Consider the following 22,250-nt stretch of genomic DNA (forward strand, 5'->3'; position numbering starts at 1 on the left):
TGGACAGGGGATGAGTAGAGAAAATGCTAATTATATTTCATAAAGTTGATGGGAGCGAAGTTGGCTTTGTTCCACTGCTCAAGCAAATGAATGTGGCAGCTGGAAAGGACAAGCTGGCAAGAGATGGGAGGAACCTCACGTGGGGATTGTGCTTCTCACCTGCCAGTTTGTGTTCCCATTTGTGCCACAGAAGTCTGTTGTGTTGCTTTGAAGCTCTGGGTTCCATGCAGAGGAAAGATGTTTCAGAAATTTCAGTGAGATGCTAATGCCAGGCTTCTTGCTGGCGTTCTGGCTTGAGTCTCAAACCTCTTCTAAATTGCAGTGGCCAAAGCTATGCCTAGCTTCATGTTCATGAGTGAGTTTCAGGGAGAGACCTCTGGTTCTGATGCTGCTACCAGGGAGCAGATGTCCTGAGACATTCACAGACACAGGTCCTCTCTTCTCCTTTCTTCTAGGTTGGGTGCATAAAGCTCAGTTGGCAAAAGTGACAATTTGGCTAGGATGTATGGCAGTGGTGTCAGGATATTCCTGTAGTGCTCAGCACTCCTTACAAAAATGGTCCCTGTCTCCTGTTCCAGAGGCTGCTAGAGAATGTGGCACAGATAAAATAAAGCAGTCAGTGTCCATGGGGAAAGCATTCCCAAGAAAAGCATTTGCTGAGAAAGCGTTTACTGTGCTTTGAGCAGAGTCAGAAGTAATTAAACATCCTAGTGAAGCACTAGGAGTGGGCACACTTTGCAAAAGAGGTTAACGTCCTGGGCAGGAATGCTGTTTTTGGGGTGCAGATGGCCATGTAGAGGGGTGGCCTGGCCTACCTGGAATACTGACTGCCCCATTGTGAACTGGAACGTGCTGGGATGTGCTGCAGCAATGCCCTGTGACTAGCACAGGTTGATTTAATCCCTCTTGGATTTGCAGAGAGGAAAGCAAATGGGTTGAGTATGGGGTCCTCGAGGCACTGAGTTATTTAGATGATCAGCAAAGAATGAGTAAAGGAGTCATGTCTCACAAAAGTTCGAGACTGTCAGAAAAATACTAGAGATCATCTGGAAAGAGGGCGGTATTGGCAGGATAGAGCTGCCCCAGCCTTGGGATGTGCCCCCAGTTCCAACAGTTTGCATGGCTAAAGGAAGGTCAGTGCCATGGAAGGGGACGGGGTGGAGGGGAGGAGATTTCATGTCTATGACCAGGGACAGGTGCAGAAATGCAGAGCTCAGCTGTGGCTGTGGGGTTTGAGCCTAGAAGTACCAAGAGCTTTGACAGAGGGGCTGAAGGTAGAGGTTTAGAGCCTTAGAAGGAACATGGCTGCAATTCTGTGCATCAGATCCAGGATAAAATAGAGCTCCTAGGTAGGATCCTGTTCAGTTTCAGGAGCTAATGGGTGGCTGTGAGAATGCGAGTGAGTACAAATAAGGATTTGAAAGGAAAATCTAACCCCAATGTGCTTTTGTGCTGCAGTTTTTCTCTGATCAGATGCTTGTTTACAAGGAAGGGGCATGCCTTCCTCTTGTCTTTGCGAAGGCCCTGGCAATGTGGAGTTGGAAAGAGAGGTTTTGAAGTGTGAATTCCATATAATAGAAAAGCACAGATTCCCCAGGGGCTGGCACAGCACTTCCCCAAGGCATCATATGAGGTTGGTGGTTGACTAAGTGGGTGATGTGGAGAGATTCAGGTGATAGTAATGGTCTGTGATGGTGTTTAATAGAAAACAGTGGTGGGGCTATTTGTAGGGGATTTAACTCTCCCAGATGCATGACCTCGCACAGCATAAGCTTTCCTAGCATGAAGTTATGCTACATGTTGTGGAGGTGCCGAGGACTTCTGAATCATTGCCTAACTCCTCTGGCACAGTTGCCCGTGAGCCAGATGGTGCAGGTGCAGGGTAGGACCACTTGCACCTGGTGAGAAATAGGTAACAAACGATGTAACAAGGGTAGGTAACAAGGTGCGCCCGTGTACTTGTGCCAAGCTCTCTTTTCCTGAGATGTCTCCGTGCCAGGATGGGTTGGACAGTCTTTCAGGCCACGTATTCTGCTTCTGGCTCAGATGCATTTTCCCAGTTCATGCCTGTGCAGTACAGATACCGGGCATTCAGTGTGACCTTCGTCTGGCATTTCAAGGGACAGCCTGAACAGTGCCAGGGCCTTCAGGAGAGAAGTGCTGTGTGTCCTGGACAGAAACAGGAGCATTTGCTTTTCATGGAAGGCTCTGGCTGGATGTTGAGATGAGAGGAATGCGTCTGCTTTCCCTACGGTCCACCAGCATTAAGCATTTAGTGTGTAATAGCCACTGCCCAAGGCCTGATTTCTATGCAGGGTCTGTAGGGAAGGAAGTGAGAACAAAAAGAGGAGGTTTTAGGATTTGCTTTCTCCATGGCAGTGCATGTTGATCCTTTGTGCGTGTGCTTGCGGAGCACAGGAACGGGGGGAGGATGCCACCGCTTCGTTCAGCACTGCCTGCGACTAATGGACCTTGACAACTGCAGCACAACATGGAAACTATTAAAAAGGGAGGACTGATTAAAGCCCAAACCATCCCAGCATCCCCCTGGGCTCTTAACCCCGTGTTGGAGCTGAGCAGCCTAGCAATGCCTCCTCCCTGGCTGCACAATTAACATCTCTTGTCACTAATTGATTCCTGTGGTGCTCGCAGGACAATTAGAATTTAAATTGCCTTTTACAAAGGTCATGAAAACATGATAAAAGACGAATCTATTAGGAAGGATCACTCAGGAGTCTCTCTCCTTTTCCGCAACACTGGCTGCTGGTTATCACAGGGACACGAGTGAGGGGAGCTGGGAGGGTGGCTCAGGCCTTTGGCTCATTTCTTGCTGATTGTAGTTCATGGCAGAGCCTCAGCTCGTTGTCACCTGTGCATGTTCTTGCACTGAAAGTGGCACTTAATTTTTTGCTATTTCTTTTAGGAGTGTTTGTATGTGTTATCCCTTATCCGCCTTTTTTGATAAACTTTGAGAAAGCTGTTTTTCCACTTGACTCCTTAATTCACTGCAGAGGGGAAGGAACCCGTTTGTGATGGAGGATGAAGGGTTTGCCTTCGCAGAGCAAAGGTGTCCTAGTGTCAGCCTGTCTTTACTTCCAGAGAGCTTGTGTCATCGCAGCTGAAGTGGGATCAAATTCTCCATTCAGGTGCCGTGGCATCATGGCTTGTCAAACCGAGTTTTGAGTTTTGCCACCGAAGCAGAATATGACAGTTTGTAGTTGGGTGGGGAGCTGGTATTTTGCTCGCAAATGGGAATATCCAAAGTCCTTACAGTCATGGTAACGCTCCCCTCCGTCACCCTCAAGCCTCAAGAGTGGAAAGAGATTTAAAGCCTCACATGCCATGTTTAAGGCAATGGTTTGTAATTGCAGTAAATCGGGCTGAAATGGATCTTGGAAGAAGATCCGAACATTTAAGACTCTAGGCTCTCAAGTCTGGATGCAGCAAGAAGTCTTGTGGTTTGGTGGTTTCTCTTCTGAATTTTATATCCCAAGCGTGTGGGTTGACAGGAAGACAAAGTTTGAGACACGTTACTGTGATCCTGAACCAGCCTCACATAGCTACAGCAATATTTCATGCTGAGAGAAAAAAGCCAGGCAGAATATCCAATTGCCCATCCCATCCTATCCCAGTGGCATCCCCCTAATAAAAGAGGCTGGCTGGCTATTTGAGAAACTCGTGTCCTTTCCAAGTTCTGCCTTTGACTTCTTGCTATTCTGGTTATTGAAATTGATTTTGCACTCCAGGCATGGGATTTTGCATTGCCAAGTTTAATGTCGGAGATAATAGAAATTATGTTTCCACTCGTACATAAATCTCAGGGCTGTTTGTGCTCAGATGACTGGATAGTAAGTACAGGTGAAATTGCTCCTGTGATTGTTTCAGTAAAAATGTAATATTGTTGTAAGGTTTTATAAAGTGTGTTTAACTGGTTTACACATTTCTAGCAGTGACTACGTAGGTTTTTTTCGTTGTTGTTTTGTTTTTGTCATTAGAATAAATATAAAGCTCTAAGCAAGGCATCTAATTTCTCTTCTCGACAGTGTGGTAAATCAGCTGGTTTTGGATGTAGGCCAAAGAGTGAGCAGCATGACCACCTGGAGGTTGTGCATTGCCCCTCTGCTGTGCTTGCACTGCAGGTTTGCACTCGGAGAGGCCAGCCAGTGCACAAGAACATCAAGGAACTCTCTGCTTTTGCAACCTTCCTCACGTGGGGCAAGCACCAGGCTTTGAACTGCCTGGGGCACAGTCTTGTCTCCACCAAGTCTTTCTATTGCTAGTCAGTGCACACAGGACCCGGCTTTGAAAAGATTGGGAAGGAGTAAGCAAAGGTGAATCTCTTGAGCTTTAAGGGCAAAGCAGTCTGAGAAGGTTTCTCCAGCTCCCAAGAGCTAAAGGAGGTAAGTGGTAGTGTCAGGCCCACAGGGATCAGGCACTGGATTGTGGCCTGAAGGCTCTGCGGCCTTTAGGGCCTCCGTGCCCTGACCTGTCAGTGTTGTCAGCTCCCAGGAGGAGGAATGGCTTGCTGTAAGATAATCTTGCATGCTCTGTGAGGATAAAAGAGCAGGGAGGAAGGATGGCAGAGTGATGGAGGGACCAGAGCCTGCACCCACTTAAGCTACAGGCTTTGCTGGCTAGTTGTGGATCTGCTCAGCTCTGCAGCCCTCACCTGGGCGACATTCCCATGATCTGAAGGCCTTGATTAGCTTCCCGAGCAGCTCTGTGTAACCCAGCCAGCTGGCTGCCGACCAGCCCTGCTGCCATCTGCTACCCTGCGCCTCTGTTGTGGCTGAGCCCTGGATGCCAAAGATGCTGCTGTAGCTCCTTCCTGAGGGAAGCCCAGACCCTGACAATTCAGGTGTTCTTCAGGCAATATCCTTCACGCAATAATGTGCCAGCCTCCAACAGCCAGGGCGTGCTGGATGGTGATTAGAGCACTGCAATGAGGAGAACACGCAAGGCATTTATGTGGCTCCCTACCTGCCCTGCCCCTGTATTCTTCTATGCTGTGCACGTCTCGTGTCCTTGGCTCAAGGAACATCATTAGTGCGTGTCAGGCAGTGCCCAGAGTGGTGAAACCTCAGCTTGAGCTGGTGTTTTCGGCACTGTCGAGCAGTTGCATTGTTTCCCTCCTAGAGGTGCCTTCGCTTTGGGAGGGAAGGTGCTCGATTTATCTCCTCCTTACCTTGCAGGGGTTTGGTGAAGCTCAGCTAGCAAAAACTTGTAAATTGCTCAGAGATCATTAAAGGAAAAGTGCTGTAGCAGAGCAAAGTATTATTTATTAATGTGCCTCTGTCTTACAGGGCCATAAATATCAAGGTTTTAATTGTTCAGACTTGTAATCTGAGTAACTTCATGGATCTTTTTTTTTTTTTTTGCCTTGGTGAATAATTTCATGGAGCAGTTGCTGCATAAAGCAATGCAGGAGAGGTGTTTAAAAGCCAGGTCTGTTGGGTAGAAGACAACGGGATGTCACAGAACCACTTTCAGCTTTTCTTTGGCTGTTCTGATCTCTCCTGGCTCAGTACTAGCCTCTGCATCTAAACTTGCTTTGACTTGTTTAAAATCCCACCTCTGCTTATGAGTGGAGGGCAAGAAATAGTACTGTGAAGATGATCGGAGATTTTGCATTGCAAGGGTCTCTGGATCACTTAATCAGCAATATGCTACCATTAATAAACTCTAGCTATGCTTGAAAATTTGCACTGTACGTCTTTTGGGGCAGGACACAAACAGTGCAACTGAAGGGCAGAGAAAGGAAAAAATCCTTTCCTTTATCTTTCCAGCTTCAGCTGGCAGAGGAGGCGTGAGCTGGCGGTGGGACTGCACTCGATGCCCTGCTCTGCACACCACGCTGGCAGCTGCAGCCCGTTGAAGCCGTGGGGCTGGCATCAGCCGCGCGTAGTTAACTCCAGCAGGAGTTTGGCCAGTCAAGATGCAGTTAAATATCTCTGTGCTTGCGAAAGTGCTGAGGCTGGTTTTTTTTCTCTGCCTATAAGAGCTGTTGCCAGGTGGGGATAGTCTCAGGGCTATCCCAGCAGGAAGGGGGATGGGATCTTTCAGGTGCTTATCTCTGAGCTTGGGGGAAGGCAGCAGGGCTGGTGTTGCAAGGCTGAGGTGTGCCTGATCTGCAGAGGGTGGTGGTAAGTGCTGAGCCTGGTGGGATGATAGCAAGCAATCCACAGAGGATGGCATTGAGTGCTGTGGTGAGTGGACTTGAAAGTGAACCCTTTGTGCTGTATCTCTAGCATACAATAAGGAAATTCTTTCTCTTTCTCACTCTGCGTGTTTGTTTTTTTTAATTGTCTCAAAAATATGGCAAGGCTCAGCCTGCTCCTGTTCCCCCAGGTGGGTGGGCAGCCAGCTGCTTCCTTGTGTGTTTCTAAGCTCTGGGATATGCCATTCTAATATGTTGTTCATAGGCCTCTGAGATTACCCAATTTCATACCAAATGTAGCAGAAGCAGCACCAATTGTGTGTGTGTTGCCTTTACTTCCCAGCTCTGGCAGACCGACACCGGCTTTAAAATGTTTGCTTTGACTGTCAGTGAATTATAAAGCTGATCTGAAGGTTCTCCTTTCTTTTTAGGTATGAGGTGTGAATAGCACAGTGCTTTCTCCCCTTCGTGCTGGGCATACTCTGCTACCTCCTGATCTTGATGCAGGACTCTTATGATTTCCATACAACCATCTCATATCAAAGCCAAGTGGATAAAACCCCATCTACATCAGCATCACAAGGAAACATTCAGGTAAGGTGATGAGCATGTCTCCAGGCAGTCCTAATATATTATACCTTAAGATATGGCAGCCAGACAATTTCTCTGTGGTCACTGCAAAGTCATGGAGGAGACACTATCCGCTGTTGTGACCCTCGCACTGGGACCCTTAGACCATCACTGAAATCTCTAAGTTTTAAGAGACTCATCACTGAGTCTCTAAGGAATGGGTGTTTAGTTGGCAGGAGAACTTAAAGCTGCATCCAATGTCCCTCAGTCATCACTATCCGCTTGTTTTGCTGCCTCAGATGGTCTCACTTCCCAATCAATTGTCAGCATTCCCCAAGGGACTCAATTATGCCACCTGAGACAGAAGGAGGAGAACAAATGGTCTATGCTTCAAGGGAGAAAAAGGGAGTGTCAAGTCCTAATTCAAGAACAGTGGCAGATTGGCCCTTTCCTCGTGAGATAGCATGAACACTTTTAAGAGTGGAAGCAACTAATATCTGCTGCAGCTAAGCCAAGCGTGACATCCAGAGGCTCCATAATTAAATGTGAATGCATATGCTGAGGGGCTTGAAATGTGGACCAGGGGAAGACCTCCAGTAATGATTGCCCATTACATGGGTGATATCAATCAAGGTCAGTCCTGGTCCCTTTAGCTGTGCCAACGATCCTCAGTGCCAGTGATTCACACATCCTCTATTTTGTTTCAAATATGTGGTCAATATTGAACAAATGCATTTTAAGAATTTAAAGGGCTTTAAAGAGCTGTGCTTACGCTTAGAAATTTTTTATTTTGGGGGCGGCACTGGTGATAACTGCTTGTGCAAGCAGACTTCAAAGTTGTTCAGGGACTTTTTAAGGTAGTTGATTGAACTGTGTGAAGTCTACCAGGCCTGCTCACGTGCCCATCTCTGACCATGGTAGGTGCACAGAAGCCAAGAGGCAGTAATTTCATCTGGGTTCTTGGTAATGATGCTGGCACCCATCTGCAAATTGTTACGCTTGGCTATTGCTGTTCTTGGCAAAGTGGTGCTGGCAGGAACGAGAGCAGAAGCCCAGTGGGCAGGCTGAGGAGCCTGGTGGCAAAGGAGCGTTGTGTGGGCTAAGGAGTCTACCAGCATTCAGGTGGTGGCTGAACTCCGTTCCAGTCCCTTGAGTATGGTTCTACCTGGGACTCCCAGCCAGGTCAGTGCTGCAAGCATATGCATTTTTATTACTGGAATTAATTGCTTTAATGCCAGAGAGCAGATGGAACAAGGCAAGAGGGAGAAAGGGGGGCAGGCTGCATGCAGGTTTGGTTTGGGTTTGCTTAGTGGTTCTACAAGTGGTTCTCTGCAAGCCTATGTGGCTGCTGCTGCTATGTTCAGCTGCCTGCATGCAGCAGTGAAATGGTTAAGATGCATTGGCCAGGCTGCTTTAGAAATCCAGTATGGGAATAACGGGGATTCTTCAGTTTGGCACTAAATTGTAAGGATAGGCTTATGTGAACAAAGCTGGTGGGGAGACTTGAATTTCACCATGCTCAGGAGTGTAAAAGAAATGAAAGCTGGCACATGAGTCTGTTTCCACTTACGAAGCACCCATCTGCCTCTTTAAAATTCAATTTATGGGAATGGTGAGTAAGGCTGGGCCAGTTCGTAGCTATTAGATCCATGCCATTAACATTCCAGCCGCTTCGCTTTATCAATAGCATGCACTGAGCGGGGAACATCTCTCATGCAGGATTGGCAGAAATTGATATTAATAAGTGGATCTAATATTCTTAAATTTGTATTCCTTCCCAAGACTCGCAGTGAACCCAAAGGGCAGAAGAAATAATAAGTAAAGGCCTAATTCATTATTTATAACCAGGCAAACCAGCGAAGTAACTCAGGGAGATTACCTGGATAATCCAGCATTAGCATCTTGTTTCAGAGATCTTTATTAGGACTCAGGAAAGGCTCCTGGGAGAGAGGAGGCAGTGTGGTAAATTCATGCGCTAGCCTTTGACCCTGTCTAGTGCCCTGGCCTTATAATTTACTTTGGGGCTTGTGTGAGTTTAACACAAAGATAAACACTGTTGACTGAAGATAGCGAAGGAAGTTGAAGAGGGGCAGTACCATTCTAAGGGGCTCAGAGTAGATGGCAATGCTGCACCACGGACTGTGTCCAGACTGTCTCCTCTTTTTCCCAGTTCATGGGACCAAATGCGTTTTGGGAGGCACTCCTCGAACTCTTGGGCTCTCCTTTTCAGAGTGGAAATAATAGCACCTCCCAGAGAGCCGGCTCATGAGGCTAATGCTTTGCAATGCTTTAAAGTTAAAACAGGTTAGGTCTTGTAGGCCAGTGTCTTTCTCAGCGTGAGGACAATCTAGGCCTTTTGAGAAATTATTACTTTACTGTTCTGTCCATTGTTTCTTTTTTTTTTTTTTTTTTCTTAATGCGGATGGCTTTACAGAAGGAGGGGAGATAGGGGTAAGTTTCATGACCAATTGCTGAGTCTCTTGTTGACAAATATTGTCCTCATTGGTTTTTGTTTTCCTGAAGAGGTTTAGAATGGTCTATGGTTGCAGAAATGAAACCAGCTAAAAGGTCAAAAATAAACTTTTGCAAGAAGATACAGAAGATTATTGTGGGACAGAGGCAGAGACACTATTTCTGAGATTCCCAGTGCAGTTTTGCAGATGTGAAATATTTGAAAAAGTTACAGTGAAAGAACTTGATGCTTGTTTCATCCTCATAATGCCTTCAGTTCATTAGGCTTTGCCAAGCAGCCCTTTATTGCATAAATAAGTTTGCTTGTGTGTATTAATGGCAAGGAGGTAGGCGATGCACCTCTTGGAAAATTCATGCAGATTCCCCTCTGGATAGCTTTTTGGTTGGGGCTGTTATTCATCCTAATTCTTTGCGAAGATAAGTAGCCTAGAGTCAGTTCAGATACATGGGCAGATGTTTCAAGCAGGAGCAGAGCAGGCTGTCAACAGTTAATACAGCAGCAGTGTGACCACTTCACGTTTGTGATGTACCCTCCCTCTGAGAATCTGAGTTTTTCCAAATACTATCTAATCCCCTCTAGACACCTGCCAGGTTGGTACAGTCAGTAGTAAACCCTTTTCAGATGAGGAAGGCTGAGGTGGAGCTGTTGAACAGTTCTGTAACAGATCAGTGGAAGTGCTGGGAATAAAGCCCGGGACTCCCAGATGCCCGGCCCTGTCTCCCGTACATTCTTCCTTGCTTCTTTTTCATCTGAATCGATTCACCCATCCCTAATATAAAAGCAGATCAGCTCACCTACCATGTCTGCGTACACAAATTTTCTTTAAACACTAGCTATCGGTGGGCTTTTTTGTGAGATTATGCACACAGAGGAGAGAATGCTACCATCTGGGATATCATATCAGCACTTCTAGAGATATTTGGTACAGGATGTATCCAATTATAAATGAGCTAGAAGCCTACAGTCTTAACAAAAGCAGGTGGAATCTTATCAGCAGCAATGAACAGCTTAGGAAAGGAGAGTTAGCAGGATTATTAACCCCCCTGAAATAGACTCTGCTTTCCAAAACGGAAAATAATACTGTCCATAACTGAAATAATTAACAGGAAAACAATTTGCAACACTTAATTAAATGGAAAAGAATATGCTAATGCAGAATTAAGTCTGCACGAAGGCTTCTGCTCCAGTGCATGCTAAGTATGCGGTTTCCGTACGCTCAGAACTTTGTTAAATCAAAGCCAAATGTCTTCCAGTTTAGGAAAGCACAGACTCCTCGTTGAGAGTCCTTGTGCCAAGTTTCAAGCACCAGCCGTGCTTTCTGACTAGAAGGTTTCTTGTTTTGTTTCCCTCTTCCCCCCAAAAGTGTTTTTCATCTATAACTCACAAGCAGCTGAAGTGATTTTTATGAAATGATTCAAAACACTCTTTAGCTCTGGGAAAACATTAGCTCGGGGGGCAGTCTTTCAAAAGTGCATTGCGATGGACTGGGAATGAGGAGGGTCTCCTGGCTGTACCTGCTGAGGGCGCTGGCAGCTCCGTGTGCAGTAAGTTTATCATAAATGTGAATTGCATTACTGCTACAAATTACCTGGAAGCAACGGGCACTACGCTGCTGCCAGAGCAGTGCTGTGATTCCAGACGTACCTGTACCAAAGGGTACCCAAATTGCTAGGCGTTGATATTGTTATGGTACCAGCTCTGTGCTGCTATCTCTGGCCCACATGCTGCTGCGGCATGGTCATTTCAGCTAAGGGTTGGCAAGCAGGAAAAGCCCGTTCTTCCTCTGAAAGGGCGTATGTGTGTGCTAAGAGGTGGGGGATGAAGCCTAGGACTTTATCTGGGGGCCTCAAAGTGCTGCATGGTCTGCGTCCTGGTCTCTGCCCAGATGTACCGAGGAGTGCAAGCTGCAAGCAAGCTGGTTCTGCCCTGAAGCTGGTGAGTGGCTGTGTGGCATGGAGCCAGCTCTGTGACAGGAGAGTGGCAAATTAGGTCAGTGTCTTGTAAGAGGTCTATAGGTGGCCTAAAATAATTTGGTCCCCATTTTAGGAACCATATGAGGTAGGCCTGAATTTGAAAGGTGACTCTAAGGTAATGCATGAAAAGAGCAGGAAGAGATGCTTCTCGTCCATCAGGTTGAAATCCTTTTTGCACCAAAAGTTGACAGAAGGAAAAAACAGAAGAAGTTTTTAAAGCTGTTTTTGGTATCTTCTGGGCTTTGTTTCCTACCACCATAGGTACACTTCTGAATGTGCTGGTAGTGGATTGGCTGGGTGCGTTTTTGGTATCAACCTACAGACGTCTCCCAGTGACACATAAAATGTTCTAATCTTTATTCGGCAGTGTGCGTTTTTTGAGGACTTGCCTTGGGATGAAAACTCCTTGGGGTTTAGACTGACTTGCTCCGTGGTGAGGAGATGCCATTCACCACAGAAGAATTTCTCAACAAATAGGATCTCTTGTAGAAGTGAGCTGGGTTAATAATAGTTCAAGCTGAATATACCTCCTTATGTTTAGTGGATGCAGTGTGCAGGAGCTGACAAGCACATATGATAGGAAGAATGTTTTCCCTGAAAATACTATTAAATGCAGCCTAGACAACTGTGTTCTGGACACATCAATATCTGCTTTGGGAGATGGTTCGGATCTTTTAAAGTGATTCCTGATATTGCAGACCCCTCTGCTGAGAGTCTTAGTGGCATTCCTTACATCTGCTACTCTTTCTTGCCTGGAGTCAGCTGCTGAACAACTGGTTTTAGGGTTGGGATGTGGGAAGACGGGGATTTGGTTAGGAAGAATGGATTGGACTAAAGAGATGTCAGAAGTGGAGAGCTGGGGGATTTTCCAGGATGAACACACGTGACTGCTTTTCCTCTGCTGTTCACAACACCCATGCTGACTTCAATAGGTGGGGATTGGAAGGAGAATTGCAAGAGGATGGGAAGAGGAGTGTGGGGTTCTTCTGATTTCTTTGAGCTCTGTGCTTACTACTTACTCCTTATGAGAAAGCTGGGAGAGAAATTCCATCTGTGGTCCCAAATAGAGGAATTTTAAAGAGTGCAGCAACAAGAGAGGAGAACACGTGAGAATGAGGGTGGGGTTTTTTTTTGTTGTTGTTTTGGTTTTTTTTTAAACAGCTCATTTGAGTCAATGTGACCCAAAACAGAAGGCTCTGGCTCTAATACGAAATGACTTATTCCCATGCTGCCAAAATGCACGTTTTTGCTGATGCTGTGTACTGCTTCATGACTCTTTTAAGGCTGAAATGATAGAGAATTCTTTCCCACAGTATCTGATTGCTAGGGTTGCAGGCTGTTGGGTAGGTCTAACACACCATAAGCACAGGTGCTTAGGTAAATATTGCCTCTTCCTTCTCTGAATCAGTACCCGTGCTGATCACTTTGTAAATTGGTGTGCTTTGATGAGAGAAGAGAGTGCAGTTTGCTATTTCACAGTCATTCTGGAATATCTTTTCTTTCTGATTGTTTTGCTTTTATGGGACTCTGGCCCGTATTCTGCAAATAACCCTGCAATTTTCAATAGTTAAATATAGTTGGCCAAATTCTTCCCTTGGAGATACCCATGTAGTTCCAATGGCATTGCTGAGAACCCAGAACACATTTCTGAGGACAAGCTTAAGCCCGACAGAGCCATTTCACTCCAGGCATAACACTGTTCAAAGTCAATGGAAGCATGATGTGAGCACATTGTCTTTATATTTTTACAAGTGCTTTTCTATATTCCTTTACTTCCAGGCTAGAATCCAACAACGCAAACGCCAGCCAGAAAGCTGCTGTTTTCTTCTTAACACTTGTTATCAGTGAGCTGTGTATGCTTGGGGAGCAAAGCACAGTGACAGTGCCTTGTCACACTGGCAAGACAGGATCGTGTTCAGGACTGCGTAAGGTGAAGAGCACAAGGTAGGAAAACTGGCTTGGATTTTCAGAGATGTTAAGGCTGCCTTAGTTTGCTCCTCTGGAGGTTGGCTTATATTGTTCACTTCCACTATAGCAGGAGGAAGCCAGAGTGGAGTGCCTTGTAAAAATCTCACTGCTCCCCACAAAGCGGCCTGTTTCTAACCAGCTAAAATCAGTTTCTTCCCAGGTTAGCTGTCAGAGGTAAGCTGTTGAGTACTGGTGGCCCCATTCACTTGGCCTAAAGCAATGTTTTTCACAATGTTTAACACATGATTAGCAAGATTAACCTGGCAGAGGTTAAAAATTCCTCTGAGGAGACATGCAGGGTGGTGCTTTTCTGTTGCGGTTGGCCTAGGAGGCAGCTAGGCCGGGCCAAGCTGTCAGTGGTAACAGCTTGTGCCCTCCAAGTTCCACCTGCATTGCTGAATCCTCACTGGTTTCTCTTGCCTGAGTGTGCTCAAGGCTTTTTGCATGGCTCTTTGTACTGAGATGTGAGAGCTTTTTGTGGCCAATTGTAGGACAATTTGTGTTTCTCTCAGGATAAACTATGAAAAGGCTTTGGAAGGCTACCAGGATGGGAGCAATTTGGACTGCTGAGAGGAAGCAGTGTATAGCATCTAAGCTTTACTCACACCCGTGGTAAAAATACGTCCAGACTTGAGTGTAGAGCTGTGTAGATGATGGTGACATCTCACGCTAAATCCTGGGTCAGAAGGAGTCCAGGCTGTGTGCATGCTTTAATTGCACAGCCTTCTTGACTCTACTTAGGTTGGGGCATATCTTGGGCTGTTAGAGCAGCACGAGATGAGTGAGCCCAAGATAGGTCAGTGCAGTTGGGTACGTACAAAGTATCTGGGCATGGGCAGCAAATCCTGTTCTTGGACATTAAAAAGTACTCTTGGCATATTCAGCTGTCTCCCCAGCTACTGGCAAGGTGACAGGAAAATTGGCTGGGCACATTCCCAACTGGCTTGGTGGCAACATTTACTTAAGACAAATATTCCCTGTCAGACTTATGTAGAAGCTGGAAATATCTATTTCCTGGTCTCTCCTTATATGCTCCTCATTGTTTTGCTGCCCACCATCTCACCAGCCTATTTTTTGTCCAATTAAGGCAACTGTTGGCTAAGGCGACTGCAACCCACGGTTACACAAGACACGTGAAAGCACCTTGCTCAGCATTCACATAGCAAAGGCATGTGCCTCATGTCCCGGCTTCCCTGCCCCACTGGGCTTGCTCTGGGTGGCTGAAGACTTACTGCCCTTCTTGGTGTGCAGTTTGGGGTGGGGGAACCTTGGTCTTCCTGGGAGGCTGGTGTGGGAAGGGGCTGTAGGAAGGGCTTTGGTCGCTGTGTTCTGGTAGTGTCGGATGTGGGATTAGGGGAAGGCAGTGAGGATGGGCTCGGCAGCAGGCCGTGGTGTTGCTGAGGATGACACTCTTGAGCACTGTATCCTCAGAGTGCCTGTGCCCTGGTAGTACTGCTGGTGCTGGCTCTGTGCCACCCTCAGCTCCACGCCAAGAGCCGCTTTCTCCAGCAGAAGGAGCACCTGGGGTCACAGAAATACCTCTGGGTGCCAGTGTGTGCCACAGACAGCCTGCGGGGCTGCTCTGGAGAGAACCCAACGTGTCCTGCCACAGTTAATCCCCATTGCCCTTAATCTACTGGGGGGTCACCCTTGGCTTTTCCTTCATATTACTACTGTCCCCTAAGGAGGAGCCGGCCCCTTTGCTTTTGGGCATCTGGAGAAATGTAAGTCAGTTGTGAATTCTGGGCTTGATGTTGCAGCCTTGTCCTTGGAGAACTCAGAAGGGCTGTCACTTTTGTCTGTGTTTGTGCTGGACCTTTTGTGTGGGTGTTTGCTTTTGGGAGAGCATGAGGAGCTGGGCGTGCTTGGATGCTAACAAGGAGAAAGCAGTAAGCCGAAATTTACGGAACAGCTCAGCTTTTGAAGGTGCAGCTTTGCAATAGCCAAATTTTGCTTTACATGGCACCATGGGTGTGTAGGTCCCACTGCCTATCCAGAAAACACTGGAGAGAGAGTTAAAAGCCTGTGCTAATTGTGGGGTTGATGCTGCAGGAGGATGCACTGAGGCTCTCTTCCTCCCGAGTCTTCAGCTTTTTGATTCACCCACCTTGAGAGGGTTCTTGAGTAAGGTGCAGATTCCTGCAGGATGACTGTCAGTCTTCTGACAGTGGGTCTGCTAATCCTGTTCAGGATTAGTCCCTGGGCTCCAGGGACATGAGGATTATGGGCTGAACCCTCCCTCTGTAGCTGTTATGGAGGGAGGCAGGGTCCTGCTGAAGCAGTGGAGCTGTTATGCTTGTTCCACGCAGTTTTCTTATTATTCAGCCTAAAGGCCTTCAGGAAAATGTCAGAGACATTCCAGTGACCTCCTTGCAGTACATCCCAGAGCTCTACAATCTGATATTAATTATACTGAGTCTCTATATTAAAGCAGAGATTTGCCAAGTTACCATAGGGGTTTCAGTGCTTGATTCACGTTAATTTAAAGAGGAACTAGATATTCCCTCAAGCGGTGTTGGAAGTTTTAACCTCATAAAAGCAGAAAGATAGGAATTCTGCTGAATATGCCTAGCCTGGGAACTATCTAGCGGTCACCAGCATGAACCACAAAGAAGGGCAGTCCATGGTGCTCGTTTGTTTAGTCCTTTTTCTCTCTTGCCCTCCCCACATCTGGGCCCAGCTCTGCTGCCTTTCTACAGAGACTGAGAAGTTTTGGCACCTCCATACCCAGGACCTGATTCTCTCACCTGGCTTAGGCCAGTGCCTTGTGCTGCTGTCTTACAACAATCCTCTTTTGCTGCCTCGATGTCCTGCTGGCTTGGTGAGCGTGTGTGTGTGCCATGTGGTCTGCCCACGAGCAGGCAAGACTGTCCTGGAGGGCTGCGGCCATTGCGTTTATTTCCAAGCTGCATGGTGTTGGTGGCAATCCCAAGCAGTACTAAACTCCATTTCACTTATATCTACAAAAGCTGATGCGGTCAAATAAAACTGTTCTGACAGCAGCATTTAATAACCTTGCTGTCTGCAAAACCCCGGGTCCCCATACTTGCTGACAACAGGTGTTTTTTTTAGGAAGCTGATTTTTTTTCTGTCTTAGAACTAGATTTGCAACCTAACCATCTACTGAGTACCTGTGTACACAGACGTCTACAAAAGACAGTGAGGGAGAGACGGGAGGGGAGAGGTGTTGTGTGTTCAAACAGACCAACAGTAAAAAAGCAGCAGCTTTTGTGCGTCTTGGCCTACTGAACTCTGCGTGTGCTTAACTCCTTTGCCCTGTGTGTAAGGAAGAAGGCAGTGAAGGGAGGCCAAGCCAGACATCTCTCCTCCATCAGCTCCTCTGTTTTCTGTGGTGTGGGAGGGAGATGTGACTGAGGACATGCTACAGGTTGCACTGTGGGGAGCTGTGCCTTGTGCCAAGTCCAATGGGCTCTTCATCTTCCCAGTGTCTTGCTCTGTCCTTACAATATTCCCAAACCCTGCCATGTTTATGCCAGTGAGGAAAGTGCAAGTAGTCAGCAGTGAGGGTGTTTTCAGCATGGGATGTGAGTCTCTGAGGTCTCTTTAGCCCTTGGGGTCACTCATGAGGATCAGTGTGCATCAGGTGCCCGCCTGATAATGAGATCTGAATCTGTTCTTCCCCTCTGATTTTAGGGAACTTAGGGCAGGGAGGAATTTTGGCTCTCCCTGCCTTGTTTCGCTTCTCTTTTCTATTTAGGCTGAATATAGCCATCCTCATTCCTGCCTGAACAGATTAGGTGCTGTCACTGCACAGTTGCATCCCACCCTGGAGGTGGCTGCATTTTGGTGATTCATACTAGCCCAGAGGACTGCCTGCTTCTTCTTCCATGAATTTGATAGAAAGAGGCAGTTGAACTTGTTGTTCATACGATTACTAGGATGCCTGTCACAGCCTGCATGGCAGAAAGCCGTATTTGTAATTAATATCTGTACCTAATGGCCTCACAGTTAGTCATCTTTCATTATTGTATGGGGATTCTCTTTTCTGCAGCCTTGATGGCTGGGTCTTTCCTTGGACTTGTGGCTATCACTGTCCTTATAGCTTCTAGGCTCGTGCAGCAGTGGTTTGGGTGGGCTGTACTGCAAGGAAGGCATTGTGGTGTTCCTCTTGAGCCCTCAGAGGCTCATGCCCCTAAGAGAGGGTTGGGGCCCTTTTCAGAGACCTAGTGAAGGGGCTGAGGCCTTGCAGAACGGCCTGTTGGCTCGGCAAGGAGAAGGGAGGATGGAGGTAGGTTGGGAAAGGCAGTAGGGGAAAGAGGCAGGTGGCGCTGGGCAGGGTGCTGAAGGGACTTGTGGTGTCAGAAGGCAATGAAGGCGATGATATAAGATGAGAAAATGCATCCTTCTGAGGGTGGGAGTCTCGTCACTTGGAGTTCTTGACCCTGAGCTGATTGTCGGGTAGAGGCAGTCACGATGGTGGTTGGTACAGGGCCACTTCTCAGCTCCGTTGGGGTTCTCCTGTATGTGACCGCTGCCCAGGGCTTGTGAGGTTCATGCCACCGTATCAGGGGACTCTGTCCATGGGGTCAGGAGGGGATAGGCTCTCCTCAGCTGAGTTAGTTGTTGGTTTTAGGCCTGGTGAGCAGTGTGTCATCACTTTCCCATTCATCATGCATCTCTGTCTGCTTGGCCGCCTCTTGCTTTGCCTCTTTTCCCAATCTTTTCTGTGCTTGCTGCAGAAATTGTTTGCTCCTTGTGCCAGGCTTTGGCATGGGCTGAGGGAAGCACTTTCTGTGGGCTTACAAAAAGTGTTTAGGTCATGCATTACTCACTGCTCTGGGATTTCAGGGGAGCTCAGCGCTGTGGAAACTAGCAGGAGTGAAGCACTTAAACCAGAGGTGGGAAAGTCCCTGGCTGGGGTAGTGGTGAAGGGGACGTGGGGCCTTGCATGGGGTTTTGGAGCAAATTTTCCATGGATTACCTCGAGTAAAGCATTTGTGGGTTAGTCCAGTCAGAATCACTCCAAAGCTAAAGACTACTGACAATAAGCGGGGGGCGGCATTTACGCTACCTGGGGACTAGAGAGAGGAGAAAAAGAGAAGGGAGAGCCCAACTTTCTGCAGGGCAGGGTGGCAGTTTTACAACAGGTCTGCAAGAAGCTACTTCTGGCAGGTCTCTGACATGCCACTGTTCTCACCCGATCCCCTTGTGCTTGTTTTCCCATCTCCCTCTCCTCTCCACTTAGACTGAGTGCTTTGGGCCGGCAGTCTTGTCTTCCTGGGTGTTTTGAAAACACTTAATACGTACTTGGTGCTGAGTAAATTACTGCTGCTGCTGTTGTTATTATTGCATTAATTAGCTCAGGGCCCTTTTGCATGCACAAGACCAGATCATTATAACAATTTGTTTATAGCACAGCAGCACAATAATCCGGGGCTCTCCAGCAAAGCTGGAGGGCTGGAGGTGACCGACAGGGACAGGGCTGGCTGCAGCGAGCACTCCTCCCCCCTCAGCTGGCGTGGGGTGGCCGATGGTGGGAGCTCCCAGTCTGCTCCTGCATGCGATAATCTGTTCTGCCTCATCCACCACAGAGCTGGGCATCCTCCATCTGCCTGGGCATCCAGCTGTCATGGGACAGGGTCTTGTTTCTGCTGCCTCCTGCAGTGCCGTGGTGGCAGTGATGCTGCAGCCCCAGGTGTCTCCTTGCTGCAGCTTTCAGTTTAGCTTACTGAGGTGGTGAGGGCCTAGTCGTGCTTTTCTTCACTTAAGACAGCGATGACATTCATAACTGCTTTGTTTGGGCTTCTTGGAGGACTCCTCGTTGGATCTGGCAGTCTCTTCCCGCTTTTGTTGCAGATGGCAATGGTGAAGTAGACCAAAGCAAAGCCAGCAGTGACCTCAAGTCCTGTGGTGGAACTTCCCGTTGGCAATATTCCTTGCTGTTGGGTGGTGGTGTGTTCTCTATTCCCTCTCCCCCCCGCCTTCTTCCACAGCTGGCTAAGCAGACAGGATGTGTTAAGGGAATGCGTAGTTTGTTCTGAAGGGTTGATATGACTTGCCTGAGATGACACGTTAGAGTCAGGAGTAAAACCAGACTTTTGCTGCCCAGTCGTGTGTTTTAACCGCTCAGTCTTGCTCCCCAGGACGCTTGGATCCTGTAGGAAGCAAGGCAGATGGAGCCAGGCGGCAGGTCCAGCTCCAGCTGGCTGCCAGGGAAAGGGCGAAGCAGCAGCACCACTGACCTTGCTGATTTATTCATTAGACAGTGCTTAGAAGAAGGGGAGGATTGATTTGTCTGTCAAATGCAACACCAAGCCATGCGGCCTGCAAGAGGCGGACTAATTGTGCCGCTGACACAGAGGCCAGCACCGACTCGCACAGTCAAGCACCTTTTTATTATGTTTTCCTGCTAGTCAGCCCTTCTTCTTTTCATCTATCCTATTATCCTGGGCAATGTATTGATGTGAAACTAAATTGAAGTGGTTATTTTGCCTGTGAAAACGAGGAAAAAAGCCTATACTGAGTGGGGTGAGATGTTGGATCAGTGTCTGTTACTGCTGTTTGGGACCAGTTTGAAGCCACCTGCCCGTACAAACCATGGCAGCACTGCAACGGTAGCAAAATGCCTTCAAGAGGCTGAGTCCCTTGTTCAAAAGCACTTTGCGAACCCTTAGGAAAAGTGTCCCAAAGCACTCAGGATGGTGTAGGTTCTCGATTCTTAAATTCAAAGGATTCTTGAAAGCACCAAACAGCCTGCATGCCTTTGAAATCACTGCCAGAGCAGCTATTTTATTCTATGAAAAAGGAGACTTTGTGTAAGTGTGGTGCGATTGCTCTGAGGCTGCAATTCCTGAAGACAAGCAAGGGATGAATTTAAATTGGCCGCTTTACGTGTAGGTAGTGGTGCTGCTGGGGTAGCTCCGCAGGCAGCATGGTGGGCTCTGCCTGGTTTCTGAGAGGCACAGGCGCTGTCAAATCCAAATAGCAGGGTGGTGAGCGAACAGGCGCCTGGCTGGGCTGCAGCACAGAGCAGACGTGAGCTCATGGCCTGTGATCCATCATGCAGATATGCTCCGAGTTCATGTCCTTGGTGCGAAACGCCCTGGGTTCTCCCAGGGCTTCGTCTGCAGCCTCTGCCAGTTGGCAGGAGGAGCTGTCGGGGCTCCCGTCAGCCCCTCGGGATGTCAGTGGAGCGCTGTTGTCTCAGCAGTCTGGTGGTGGTAGTCTGTGCTGAGTGTCCCCGCTCCATGGGGCCAAATACCTGCCTCCTTCTGCTCCCCTGGACTAAATGCAGAGCGAGCTGCTCTTTGTCCTCAGCTTTGCAAGGGTGCTCTCATGGCGTTTTCCTGCCTGCCTGCAAATGTCCAGCTTTGTGATTAATGAAGTCAGTGTTCATTTCTCAAACTTTTTTTTGTCTTGTCTGGCAGCTTGACCTACCCTCTAGCAGAAGACTTTGGTCTGTTCCCTGTGGAGCTGATGAGGTTTCAGTTCACGTGGGATACCTTGGGAGAGCTCAGATTTTGTCTCGTCCTGGGTGGCTCCTGCTAAAGGCTCTTAATCTGGGCCTGGCTGGCAATCTTTAGGGGTCACTACAGTCACTTGAAAGATTTCCAATGCCTGCAATGGGTGCTGAGTTAAGCCCGCACCGAGGACACGGAGAATTCCTTGTCCTTACTAATTTGGTTCTTGCATTCTCCCCCACTGTTCTGCTAAATGGACCTCAACCCTGATCTTGAAGCAAGCACTTTGCGGAAATTCACACCCCTATGGGATGAGAATAGCTCCTCCATTTACTTGCAGTGTCTCCTTTCTTTGCAATTTCTGCTGCTCTCCCGTAGTTTTTGGAGGCCGTTTATCCTGTAGTTGCAGAGTGTGCCTCCCCTGCTGTAGCTCCTTGCTGTCATCAGGCTGTTAAACATGATTCCATCTTGTGTTGCAAAAATAACTAGCTTTTAATTATGTAGAGGAAAGGTGTTTGTAAAAGCCCTTCAAAGCCCACTGTCTCTGAGTCCTGTTGCAAAGCAAAGGCGGTGTGAGCCTGGCAGAGTGTGTGCTCACAGTGAGCTGTTCCTTTAAGCCATGTATTACACCCTCCACCAGCATTTAGTCATGAACGAAAATGCCAGCTGAGAGATTCCTGGGCTGTTCTGAAAGCAAAGAGGGATTAATTTGAGCAAGAACTGAATGCCTTCTTCCCGGCTCCTTTCATCCCCACGGAGATAAATTAGGGATACTCTCAGCACGAAGGCTCCACAGTTGGAAAGTCAACTGTTCTGCAGAGAGATTTTGGAAAACGTTGTGGCTTTGGCAGAGAGGACATCAGTGGAAGTAGCCAACAGCCTCCCAAAGGGTAAACCCCACCCTGGGTCAGAGAGAGACTGCTTGCAGCTTGATTCGGTGCTTTCTGTCTTGCTATGGTGTTTTTAGGATGTTACAGGGACTAATGAATGTTACAGGGACTAATGAATCAAGGGACTCCACCTACCCATTCTTAAGACTTCCTTTTTTTTTTTCCTTAAGACTTCGACCTGCTAAGGAGCTTGGATGTGCGCAAGTCGATGGGGCCGGATGGGATGCACCCGAGGGTACCGAAAGAACTGGCGGAGGAGCTGGCCGAGCCGCTTTCCATCATTTATCGGCAGTCCTGGCTATCGGGGGAGGTCCCAGTCGACTGGCGGCTAGCAAATGTGACGCCCATCTATAAGAAGGGCCGGAGGGCAGACCCGGGGAACTATAGGCCTGTCAGTTTGACCTCAGTGCCAGGAAAGCTCATGGAGCAGATTATCTTGAGGGTCATCACGCGGCACTTGCAGGGCAACCAGGCAATCAGGCCCAGTCAGCATGGGTTTATGAAAGGCAGGTCCTGCTTGACGAACCTGATCTCCTTCTATGACCAAGTGACGCGCTTGGTGGATGAGGGGAAGGCTGTGGATGTGGTCTACCTTGACTTCAGTAAGGCTTTTGACACCGTTCCCTGCAACATTCTCCTCAAGAAACTGGCTGCTCGGGGCTTGGACTGGCGTACGCTTCGCTGGGTTAGAAACCGGCTGGATGGCCGGGCCCAGAGAGTTGTGGTGAATGGAGTCAAATCTGGTTGGAGGCTGGTCACAAGTGGTGTCCCCCAGGGCTCGGTACTGGGGCCGGTCCT

General features: G+C 48.0%; 1 protein-coding gene across 2 annotated transcripts in view; it reads left to right on the plus strand.

Annotated features, from left to right (window-relative positions):
• The window catches only part of HMG20A (high mobility group 20A), a 167,373-nt gene that overhangs the window by 67,169 nt on the left and 77,954 nt on the right, over positions 1 to 22,250 (plus strand). For both annotated transcript variants that reach the window (XR_004779914.2, XR_007708743.1), the window contains 2 exons: positions 6,589 to 6,751; positions 12,953 to 13,117. The gene's annotated coding sequence lies outside the window, so the exon portion shown is untranslated. The remainder of the gene's footprint in view (positions 1 to 6,588; positions 6,752 to 12,952; positions 13,118 to 22,250) is intronic.

The sequence above is a fragment of the Cygnus atratus genome, chromosome 11, assembly GCF_013377495.2.
Source record: "Cygnus atratus isolate AKBS03 ecotype Queensland, Australia chromosome 11, CAtr_DNAZoo_HiC_assembly, whole genome shotgun sequence".
NCBI classification, from domain to species: domain Eukaryota; kingdom Metazoa; phylum Chordata; class Aves; order Anseriformes; family Anatidae; genus Cygnus; species Cygnus atratus.